The 12,272-nt window shown below is 38.1% G+C and overlaps 1 long non-coding RNA gene across 1 annotated transcript in view; it reads left to right on the top strand.

Annotated features, from left to right (window-relative positions):
• The window catches only part of LOC144318516 (uncharacterized), a 483,084-nt gene that overhangs the window by 435,542 nt on the left and 35,270 nt on the right, over positions 1-12,272 (top strand). The window lies entirely within an intron of this gene.

The following is a 12,272-nucleotide window of genomic DNA, read 5'->3' as shown; positions in this document are numbered from 1 at the left end:
TTATACTCTAAATAATTTCAGGATTGCCATAAAGTATTTATCTTCTTTTTAAAAATAAACTAAGAGTGTTACTGATGATTTAAACTCTTTAGTTCTTTTTTTGATATCAAATAAATTCTGCGTAACAGTAGATACATTTCTAGGCTCCTCTCTCCCCTGAATGATAGATAGATGGACGAGTAATGCAGAAAGGTATGACCTATCTGGTTTTATCTGCAGTGTTCATTTTGTTAAAGAAGGCTGAGTAGCATTCTCTAAACTTCTCTCTCACTTAATTTCTATAGCATGTTATGTTTCCTGTTTTCTTTTTAAATTCCTAAACTCCTTGGACCCAAGGTCACTGTTTCATTATCAGAAGTTGATGGGGGAAAAAAAAAAGTTGATGGAATTAATGACTTGAGATAGTGGCAAGAATAACTTTCAGTTTCTTTGTTTGCTTTATTTTTTTAAATATTTTATTTATTTATTCATAAGAGACCGAGAGAGAGAAAGGCAGAGACACAGGCAGAGGGAAAAACAGGCTCCATGCAGGGACCCCGACATGGGACTCGATCCCGGGTCTCTAGGATCACACCCTGGGCTAAAGGTGGCACTGAAACTGCTGAGCCACCTGGGCTGTCCCCCTTTGTTCACTTTATGAATTCGTCCTAATTGCCCCACCACGAGACTCTGCCTGGAGCCTCCACTGTAGGTTCTCCATTCCACAGATTCTTGCTGCCTCCCAGCTCTTGATCCTCTTACTCCTAAACCCCATTCCCCTGCAGGTCTCCGAACTTTGTTTTCCTGAATGGCTCCTATCCATCCTCCAAAAATACTCTCTTCCTGAGTTATCATGGTTCTCTCTCTCTCATGGCAGAGAGCTTGATGTTTAAAAGCAGTTACTGGAAATGACACTGTCTGGACTTGAATTTAGGCTCTACTACTTTCTGTTTGATCTGGAGAGATTTTTTTTTTAATCTCTCTTTGCTTCATTTTCTCCTTTGAAAGTAGAACTAATATAGTTATTGGGACATACAACTTAGGCTAGTATGTTTAATAGAAGAATACTGGCAAGCTCACCGCTCAATAACTCTATCTATGATTATCATTATTATCATTCCTAATCATTCATTCTTATATAATCAAGAAGCAAAAAAAAAAAAAAAAATCAGGAAGCAAATAGGCCTTTACATAACTATTTATTTTTAGTTCACTTTTATTTACCCCCTCAAATTTCTGTAACCCCAAAATAAATGAGGCATCATGTGTCCTCTGCATGGTATGAAAAGAAAAAAGCAATCTTATAGGAGAGAGAAGGGGAAAAACAAAACAACTTAGAATCTTGATTTTTATTTAAATTCTTGAAAAACTGCTGGAGGATTTGGATTTAGAAGAGAGAATATGTTATTACTGTGGAGCCAAACATCTTCAAATTCCTATCTCTATCCAGCTCTGCTGTTCTCAAGATCATCCTTATGGATGGCAGACGCTCTCCTAAATTCTTTCTTTATGCCACCATATTCTTTCAATCTTCAAAATTTCCTAAACCCAAACTGTCAGGTCCTTTAGTCCACCAGTCTAACCCCTTTCCCTTTTCTTATATATATTTTTTGTTTTTCTTTTGTTTGTCCAGTTTTTCCCCAACATAGATGCAAACTGGAAATCTATGGGAGTACTTTAAAAACACAGATTCCTTGGGTCCACACCAGACATCCTGAAGTAATTGGTCGAGAATGCTGCATGAGCATCAGGATTTTTCAAAGTTCCCGGGGTGATTCCAATAGGTTAAGAACCACTGGTTAGGGGAAAGGCTAGCTTCTCTTTTTCTTTCCATGCCAAATATTATAATAAAGTTCAGGGGCTGGAAGTGAGGAAATGCGAAGCATTTAAAGCCAGAATTTTCCCTAAGGGGCAGAAGAAGAGAAATACTCTGGATACTTATTCATGTGTGATTTTTTTGTTGTTGCTGAACTTTCCTTTTTTTCTTTGCTCCCTGAGGACTTGGACCCTTTCTTCCCATATCTCTGCCACTTCTATTCACTGGGTGGAGCTGTCACAAACAGTTATTAGCTGACGCATTCTTTGGATTCCCTTAGGGAACCTTATCCTGGTTGCCTCTGTCAGTAAGTGACTCACACTCATAGTGATGTTCAATTTTTTTAAAGTCTGCATATAAAACCAAAGTATATGTTTTGAAAAGCGGCTAAGGTGCAAGGTTGAACACTCTGTGCTGGGGTGAGGCCAAGATCACAACTCAGTGTCTTCCACTTAATATCCGTGTGGCCTTGGGCGTCATCCATGCAATAGGGTTGATGACATTTATCTACAACCCCACCGTACAGTAGAGGTAAATTAAATCATCACTTCATGTCTTTTTCAGCCTTATTATGTACTACTTTATGGCTTCCATAATAATTTACTGCAAACTTAGATTGGCATTTACTGTAAATTCACAGACTTGAATTTGCATCAGGTAAACTTTTTTAAAAAAAAAACTCTTTTGCACAGGACTGTAATTCTGTAATTTTCTAACACATTTCTTGAGGAGAATATGGACACCAAATGGGATTCTGTGCTATTTTAGTTCCTAAGCACTCAGAACAGAGCCAGCCTGGGGAGTCAGAAAAATGGCATGAAGTTCTAGAAACATCTGTGTCATGTCTGTGTCATGCTGCCATAATACCCCTCTCACTACTTCCAATCTTTATATCCTCCCTTGTCCTCTAGAGAAATATTAGGCACACGGGTTTGACTACCTTGACTCAAATGTCACCTTCTTAAAGGGGACTTCTATGACCATCTCTCTGAAACAATGACTCCTTTCATTCTCTATCCCCTTCAATGAGTTCACTTTTATTTCCAGGCCTATTACTGCCTGAGTGTGCATACAGTGTTGACTAATGTTTCCTCCCCTGGGGTGTAATGTCCCAGAGGGCAGGCTTTTCGTAGTCCTCCTCCTCCCACTTGTCACGGAGAGCTGCTGCATCGCAACATTAGAGTTGTGCCTGGTGCCTAATAGTAAGTCCTCAATAAAGATGTCTTTGAGTAGAAAAACAGTTTTCAATTATCAATGTGACTATCATTCTAATCATCTGAGTATCTGCCTTTCATTTTTAGCACAGGAACTGAGGCACAGAGAGGTTAATCTGATTTCCTTAAGGCTCCAGCTAGGAATAGACAGAGTTTGTAACCATGGCACGCCATCGCCTGTCCTGCTCAATATGCGCCCCCCCACCCCCACCCCCAGAGTGCCTGCTTTTGTCTCTTTTTCTTATAGTCTCAATCCTATGAGCTATGCAGAGGTGCCTGAAGGTATTTGAATCTAAAAAACATGTACTGATTGGAAATTTTAGCTAAAAAAAAAGAAAAAAATCTCAACAAAATAAAAAACTAATTAAATGCCAGTGAAATGTAACATGTCAACTACTCAGCTTGTTGTTCAACTTTTCCTCAACTCAATTCTTATTTTTTATATAGAAGTTAAATTGAGCCTAGGATGTGAATACATTAGAATACATTTGATATGATTAGGGGTGGGGAGATCTCCAAAAGTAAAAATGCTTAAAAGCATTCTTGCCTGTTAAGATATTCGAGGGTTGGAGGAGTAACAAATATTGCTAGATTTTACATCAGAATGGCTCTGAGGAAAGTTTTTGTTTGTTTTTTGTTTTTCTTTTTGGCTTTCTCAGAAAGTAGTGATCATAATCTGATGGCTTAGACTTCTAATTCTTGGCATAAATCTTGTTATTAAAATTTTTTCTGGGCACTTGGGTGCCTCAGTCAGTCAAGCATCTGCCTTTGGCTCTGGTCATGATTTCAGGGTTCTGGAATGGAGTCCTGTATCAGGCTCCCTGCTCAGTGGGGAATCTGCTTCTCAGTCTACTTCCCACAGCTCATAATCTCTCTTTCTCTCATGCTTTCTCTCTCTCAAATAAATAAAATCTTAAAAAATATATTTTTTCCTAATGTAATTATCCGGTGAACTAATTGGATAAATAGTAGTAAGCATTTGAAAATGACACAGTAGGGCTTATGAGCTCAGGATCTGTGATTCAGTGACTCCCTTTGAATCACTGCTACATCACTTGTTATCTGTGGCCTTGGGCAAGTTTGTTGACATCTCTAAACTAGATTTTTTTCTGTGAGGACCATAATTGCCATTAACCCCATAACATTATTATAAAAATTATGTAAAATTATAGATGTCAAATACTTAGCATTGTTGCTGGCACACAAGAAATGTTCCATGGAGTTAATAATAATTATTATTACCATTGTTATTACCATTATTATTATTATCATCATTGCTTAATGTATCAGATTTCTCCTCATCTCATGAGAGCTATTGGCACATTTTCTATCCTATTCTCTCAGAGAAATTGTATGCTAATTCCCAATTCTAAGACAGCAGAATGGTCAAGCCTTCTGGCCATAAGAAAGCCATGTAGTCTCTCAGAACACCTACCTCAAGCATGTCTGTGGAAGGGGACTATCACTTGCCTAGCTTTTCAAAGACCAACCCCTGTGTTGGTCTCATGCCCACCAGAACAGTATTGAGGGAATAGGAAGAAAAAAAGAAAAAGAAAAAAAGAAGACACTCTTCTCTCAAAGTCCCCAACACCATTTCTTTAATACCTTTTCAGTTTATGAGATTTGACAAGGAAATAAAGGCATTGCTCCAGGCCATTCCAATCTCACAATGTAAGTATTCTCTTAAAATTGCTACATCTAGGAGAGCCTTTATATCCATGTCATTACTCTAGGAAAATTGTGAGGATATGGGGAAGGGTGTGGGAGAAATTGTATTAAAACATTCACACACACACACACACACACACACACACACATCTCTACCTCTCTCCATTTGAAAGACATCTCTTTCTACTTTCTTTATATCACTCATCAAAAATGTCATGAGAAGTTGAATGATTAGTATCCTTCCAAATGTTTTTAAAAAGTACGGTACATAAAGGGAAGAAAAATAGAGCACCCTGCCAGTTGTAGTGTTACAGTCATAAAATACATGTTGAAATATGAGTGTATGATAAACCCACAAGGGTGCAGAGATGAGAGAATAGAAGAGGAGGGCATAGCTTTATTTAGAATAGTGTCTGAAGCCATGCATGGGAATAGTCTTCTGAAACTAGATCTCACTAAAGGAAAACTTTACTGAACATTTTATCCTAGTTGACAGGAAAAAAATCGTACATGTGTGAGGATGAGTGCATGTCTGTGTGTATATATACATATATATATAGAAGATGTATATATATTCTCTTCAAGCTCTTTAAGCAAAGTGACATTTAAAAATACTCAAAAACATAAACATCTTGAGATCAAACAGGAAAATTACATTAGATGAAAATAATATTGGGGTGGAGGGGTAAGAAGGCAGCAGAAACAAAGCTATCTTAAAAGGAATGATATTGATGATATTATCAGCAATGGTAACGTGGTCTTTGAAGGTCTTGAGGAAAATGTGTTTGAATTTAGGTTTCATTCTCATTCAAACTGTCAATTAAAGGGACCGGTGAAAATAAACATTTTAAGCTAGTCAAGAAATAAGAGATTCTTACCTCTATGTACATGTTCTGAAATATTACCTAAAGTTTAGCAAAATGAAGACAGAGATGAAATTGTATGGAGAACATGCAAAGTAAAGAAACAAACAGCAAGAACAAATCTAGAAGGACTTCAAAATGCATTTTTAGGAAGTTGCTCCACACTTTTTTTTTTTTTTAAAGATTTTATTAAAAAAAAATAAAAAAATAAAAAAATAAAAAAATAAAAGATTTTATTTATTCATGAGAGACAGAGAGAGAGACAGAGACACAGGCAGAGGGAGAAGCAGGCTCCATGCAGGGAGCCCAAGGCGGGACTCAATCCCCGGTCTCCAGGCTCACACCCTGGGCCAAAGACAGGCGCTAAACCACTGAACTGCCCAGGGATCCCATGCTCCACACCCTATAGCACAGTCAGCTCAATCGGAACAGGAAGGCGGCCATCTGAGGCCCTGGTCGCCTCATCAAGAACATTATAGACTCAGTGCCTCAGATAGATTGTTTGGGAAGCTGTGAGATACCAGTGATAAGTTGAGAGAGGCATATGCCTTTTTTTTTCCAATAAAGGAAAAGAAAGACAATTAGGAATTCCGCAGAAAACAAAAACAAAAATTTGAGCAATAAAGTAATTTTCCAAATGAAACAAATGGAAATGTAGCACAAATTGAACCATTAACTGACAGAGAAAATGACTACACCTGATTTAGATGCTTCAAGAAACCAACCACTTTAAGGAACAAACTCCTGTAAGTAGCACAGGCTTAGTAATAGTTAGAATGTGGAGCAGATGTGCCAAGAAGCAGTTTGCCTTGGATTGATGAGTTTTCTGGGATGCAGAGAAAGTCCCAGACAAACCTGGGCAAGTTGGGTACCTTCGGCGTAGAAACAAGTTAAATTTCTCAGATTTAATAGCAAGGAGTCCTTACAAAAAAAAAAAAAAAATCTGAATCAAGAAATAAGATATTTATTGGATGGACCAATCATGCTAACTGAAATAAGTTAGAGAAGGACAAATACTGTGTGAGCTCATTTATATGTGGAATCTAAAAAATGAACTCATAGGTATGTACAGCAGATTGGTGGTTGCCAAAGGTGAGTACCAGAGGAGTGGGCAAAAGGATGAAGGTGGTCAAAAGGCACAAACTTCTGGTTACAAGATAAATAAGTCCAGCAGGATGACTGCAATTAATAATACTATAGTGTGTATTTGAAAGTTGCTAAGAGATTAGATCCTAAAAGTTCTCATCATATGAAAAAGATAGAAAAAAAATTGTAATTATGTCTGGTGACGGATGTTAACTAAGCTTGTGTAATTATTTCACAGTATATACATATGTTAAATCATTATATCATACACTTAAAGCTAATACAATATTATAGGTCAATTATATCTCAATAAAAATAGATTAAAAAGAACTTAGAAGTATGAGCATATTATCTAAGTGTACAGTGATATTAATAAGAAGGGTTAGCATACTGCTCTTAGAAGTCAGACTGACTTAGGATTATAAACTCATCTCTACCAACTATTAGCTCCACAATGTTGAGCAAATTACTACCCTCTTGTAATAGTATTTACCTCATTACGTCCTTGTGAAGAAGATGCAAAATAATGCATGTAAAATGACCAGTCCAGAACTTGATACAGAAGAAGGCCTCAGGAACTGTGTTATTATTATAGTCATTACTGTTATTTGTTATGGACACCATTTACTGCATTTGCAGAAAATACTATGTGAAAAGCATACAGAGTAGTTCAATTAGTTGTTAGATCCTTAACTATATATGAAATGATTGTTGGGGTCTTAAAAGCCAGGGCTACATATTAGAAACATTCAAAGGTGGTTACTTCTGGGTTACTTCTTAGATCCAGACAGAGGGTGGAAAGGTAGGCAATATTTTCAATGACAGAATTTTGTAGTACTTCTCTTTAAGTCACATAAAGTCTACCTCAACTTTCCAGGAGCAGGGGGTAAGGGGAAGATATTTGATTAATACTGGTAATTTTTCCAGCCATTTCTCTCAGTGAACCTTTCCTTCCAGCAGGAGACACAATCATGCCTGAGATAACCAATGTTGCTACATGGAAACTTAGGGAAAATTTGTGTGCATGTTTTTAAATTCTTCCCTGTGAATGTAACTTCAAATATTGCTGTAATTAGATAAATAAAAAGTATGATTTTGTCAACATCCTTGGGGATGAAATTGAAGAATTAATTGAGGGTTATAGAAAGGTATTAGCTGAGGAAGTTCATGTTTAGTATGCTCACTTTGCAGTCTTAAAAAAGTCCCAAGAATAATTCATCTAAAAGTAATTTCTTACTTGTATTCTGGCTTTAGAACTTAAACTCATGGAAGCTATAACTCTAATTTAATTGTTTGGTAGGGCACCCAGGTGACTCAGTTGGTTAAGTATCTGATTTCAGCTCAGGTCATGATCTCAGGATCCTGAGACCTGAGGGAAATGATATTAGCTCACACTGGGCTCTCTGCTCAGTGGGGAGCCTGCTTCTCCCTCTCCCTCTGCCTCTCCCCCTGCTCAAGCTGTCTTTCTTTCTCTCTCTCTCAAATAAGATCTTTACAAATAAAACAAAATAAAATCATTCAGCACCAGATGCATTTTTTTTAGTGGGAATAAGCTTTTATAGAAATAAAAATAAAATGATGCTTATGATTACTATAAAATAATGGGAGGAAATATTTATAATAAATGCCAAGTAGAAAGATAGGATATAACCATTTATGTATACATTGGCTACAAGTAAATGAAAAGAGTAGCTAGGAAAAAGATTTTATTTTATTTTATTTTATTTTATTTTATTTATTTTTTTAAGATTTATTTATTTGTTTATGATAGACACAGGGAGAGAGAGAGAGAGGCAAAGAAACAGGCAGAGGGAGAAGCAGGCTCCATGCCGGGAGCCCGATGTGGGACTCGATCCTGGGACCCCAGGATTGCGCCCTGGGCCAAAGGCAGGCGCTAAACCGCTGAGCCACCCAGGGATCCCAAGAAAAAGATTTTAAAAAGAAATATATCCAAATGCCAATATTGGCCAAGGTTGTGTTAAGATGATGGGATTATAGGTGATTTTATTGTGCTTAGTTTATAAAAGTTGAAAACATATAGTTTTAGAAACTTATAAAAAAGCAGATACAAAACATTAATGATGCAATGTATGCAGGTGCCTTAGCCAAAATTATTGAAAATTATTCAGATGTGAAAATTTTGCAATAATCTCTGACTTAAAGCTTTGTTGTCTCTTAGGAAATCTAGGCTTAATTGCTTCTCCACATGGTAGACAATAACATAGGTCGCAGAAAATCTAATTGTGTTTAATTTTGAAATTTCTGGTAGACCCATCATCAGTGTCTCTCCCAATACATACTGTCTATGCTGGCTGAATGCCTTTCCCATCTGATTGGACCATTCCATTCCTCCAAAGCCATGGCTACCCCAGTAACCATATCTGGATCCAAGCAGCAGAAGTTTGGCTCCTCAGCCAGACTCTAGAAGGCTGTAGGCACCTGGTTGGGTTTCCATCCTGGCCATATCCTGATGACCACAAAAGCTTTTTTATTATGTAAATTAATACATTAAAAACATCACATCTTATCCCAGAAACACAACAGCTACAGACATTGAAGAACCTATTAAATATGATGAGCCCCTAAGGGTAGCACATTTTGCTCTTTTTCATCATCAGTTTCATAAATGGTTTAATTGTTTCATCATGAGTTCATTCATGCATTCAACAAACATTAATAATAAGTGCTAAAATATATGAAGTCCTTCATATTTGCTAGGTGATGAGCTAAGAAGTTAATACTGAATCATCATCTTGTTGATAGAAAATTTGAGGCTTGGAAAGGTTAATTAACTTGCCCCAGAAACTCTTGAGAAGTAGTGGATTCTGGACTTGAACCCTCATTTGCTGGCAAATCCCAAGCTCTTAACTATGCTGTAAGGCTTTCTATTTATTGGGGACTTACTAAGCTTCAAGCATTTCTAGGTGCTAGGAACACAAAGATGAATAAGGACCTGCTGTTCGGGAAATTAAAGAAAAAAAAAGAAAAAAACTTGTATTCCTCTTTCAGACACTTGCAATGAGCAGGGGCCATTTGGTGAGATTCCTTTCCACTCGATTGCCAAAATTTCAGCAGAATGAGACAGCCTCTTAAACATAGGGAGAACTACTTAAGTTGGATTGGTGCAGGCAGATCAAGCCTGAGGACCCAGAGGGGGTCCCAGCCAAAAGGGTCCTCTGTTTCATGCAGGATGGAAATGAAACTCGAGCCAGCAGGAAGTGAGAGCAGAGTTTATGGAAGACTTAGAGCTGATATAGACAGAGTGTCTGGGAGACTTGGAAAGGAAAGGGAGCATGAGTTTCATCTTTGCTTGGGATCTAGAGATTTTATTGAGGACGATGTCTAGTGTACATGTCCTCTCAGGCATCCAGGAACTGAATGAACAGAGACAAGAGCTCAGGTGCCTTCCATAAGTTCCTTATGCCCCAGAGCCAGAGGTCTTGCATCAAGGTGTTTGGAGTGATTGGTTTTGGAGAACATTCATGATGACCCCTCCTGGTCACTCCTTAGATGTTGTCTATTGTACTGGAAGACTCCAAAGAAATCATTAATTCCTTGACCTTTACAAGGAGGATATATATTAAGGCATGTGTAAGGTGGAGGTGTAGGCCCTAACAAGAATAGGAGGAAGGGACCCCATTTGGCTCAGTAGGTTAAGCATCCAACTCTTGATTTCAGCTCAGGTCATGATCTCAAGGTCATGATCTCAGGGTCATGAAATCAAGCCCAGCATTGGGCTCTGCCCTGAGCATGGAGCCAGCTTAAGATTCTCTCTCTCCCTGCCCCCCACATATACTCTCTCGCTCTCTCGGGAAAAAAAAAAAAATGCAAGGAAAGAAGCAAAAGAAAAAAATCCCCAAGTTTTTTCTTTCATGGCATCTCTTTGGTTTCCCTTTCTCAAAATCTAATTGTTCAAGGTAGAATTTGACTTGATTATTAACACTTTTTTCTATGTAGATACCATCAACTCAGGAATCTCCAAATGGCTGTTCATGGGTGATTGAGTTGGCTCACTGACATTGCCCTTCTTCCTATGATATCCTGTCTTGTAAATGATACCAAGGCCTAGCAGGTGAAGAATGTAGCCTTGGGCACCAAGAAACCCAGCTCTAACATGTATCCACTTCCCCCACTGGCTCTGTTACTTGGCATTCAGCTACTGAATTACCTCTAGTGTAAGAACTACATAGAAAACCGCTGAGGATCGAGGACAGAAAGTTTGCCATTGTTTGCCAAGGGCAATCACAGAGATGTTCACTGGTTTGCCTAGATAAATTTTCTCTCTCATGACTTGCCCACACCTCCTGCTGCTCCATTCCAAACTATTCTCACAATAGCCAGAATGATACTTCGGAATGAGCATAAATGTGAACTTCAAACTTAACTATCAGAAATCTTCAGAGCCTTTCTATTTCCTCTGTGGATTAAATTTGTAAGACTGTCGCAAAGGCAACGAAAGTTCAAAAGACCAGAATTTGTTCATGGAGTGGTTAAAGGCAGGGGTCAGTTCAACCCATGCCTCCCTCTCCAATCTGATCTAGGGCTACTTTTCCTTGCTTACCACAGTCTGTTGATAATAGCCTTCTTTCCATTCTTCTGTTTTGCAAGGCTTCTGTGCATGCTGTTCCTGAATTCATTTTGCCCACCCACTATTCTAAACCCTCAGACTTCTTGGGGAAGCTTTTACTGCCTCCACAGATGAAGTTAAATTGCATCAAACATTTCCTTGAATGAACAAATGTAGCTAATTGTTTCATGGCCTTTATCTCAAATGACTGGAATTTAGTGGTCATTTGTTTGCAATTTTTTTGTGTGTTTTTCTCCTATGATCCACTTTAATTTGGTGAGAATAGATCAAACATCTTATTCATGATTGAATCCCCAGCACCAGGCACATAGTCAGTGCTCAAAAATTCTATGTTAAATTAATAAATTTTCACTGAAAAGGAGTCAAAGAAACAATCATTTCATGCCTCTCTACCAGGAGCAGTGGTGATCCCATATGATCTCCTGAAAAGATGACCTTTCTCTGGCAGCCCTATCACCTCTTGCAGCTTTCTAGGCTCCAATAGGATATGTCTTCCTAAAAAACCCTTCCTTGGAAATATCTGAAGTTTGATGCCTGAAGATTTCTCCAAAAGTAAGGAGACAGACAGTTCCCTCCCCTCTCTAAAAGATGAATGAGGACCTCCTGTCCTTTCACAAGATGTCACTTGTGAAAATCTACACTTTTTTTTTAATTCATTTTTTATTGGTGTTCAATTTACCAACATATAGAATAACACCCAGTACTCATCCCATCAAGTGTTCATACCTTCATTCTGCTCATTCAGAAAAGAAGCTGAGAGCCCCCTTAGATGCCAGGCAATAGTTGGAGTCCTGAGCATTTACAAATGAAAGGCAGGTCCTGTCCTCAAAGCACTCCCTGTAAATTGGGACAGTTGGGAAAAATGAGAGCCACATTGTGTGTCAATTCAGAAGAGGGATACCTAGGTAGAAGGTAGAAAGAAGAGGTATCAGGAATTCCTTCTAAGAAGTTGGGCTCAAGCAAAGACTGTGCCAGAAACACGGTGAAAAGCCATCCAAACAATGGGAGCTACTTTTGTAAAAGAAAGACAGGAGAGAAAATGCAGTTCAGAAAAATGC

The sequence above is a fragment of the Canis aureus genome, chromosome 8 (genome assembly GCF_053574225.1).
Source record: "Canis aureus isolate CA01 chromosome 8, VMU_Caureus_v.1.0, whole genome shotgun sequence".
NCBI classification, from domain to species: domain Eukaryota; kingdom Metazoa; phylum Chordata; class Mammalia; order Carnivora; family Canidae; genus Canis; species Canis aureus.
Note: the sequence above shows the minus strand (reverse complement) of the source record. Positions and strands in the feature narration are given on the sequence as shown.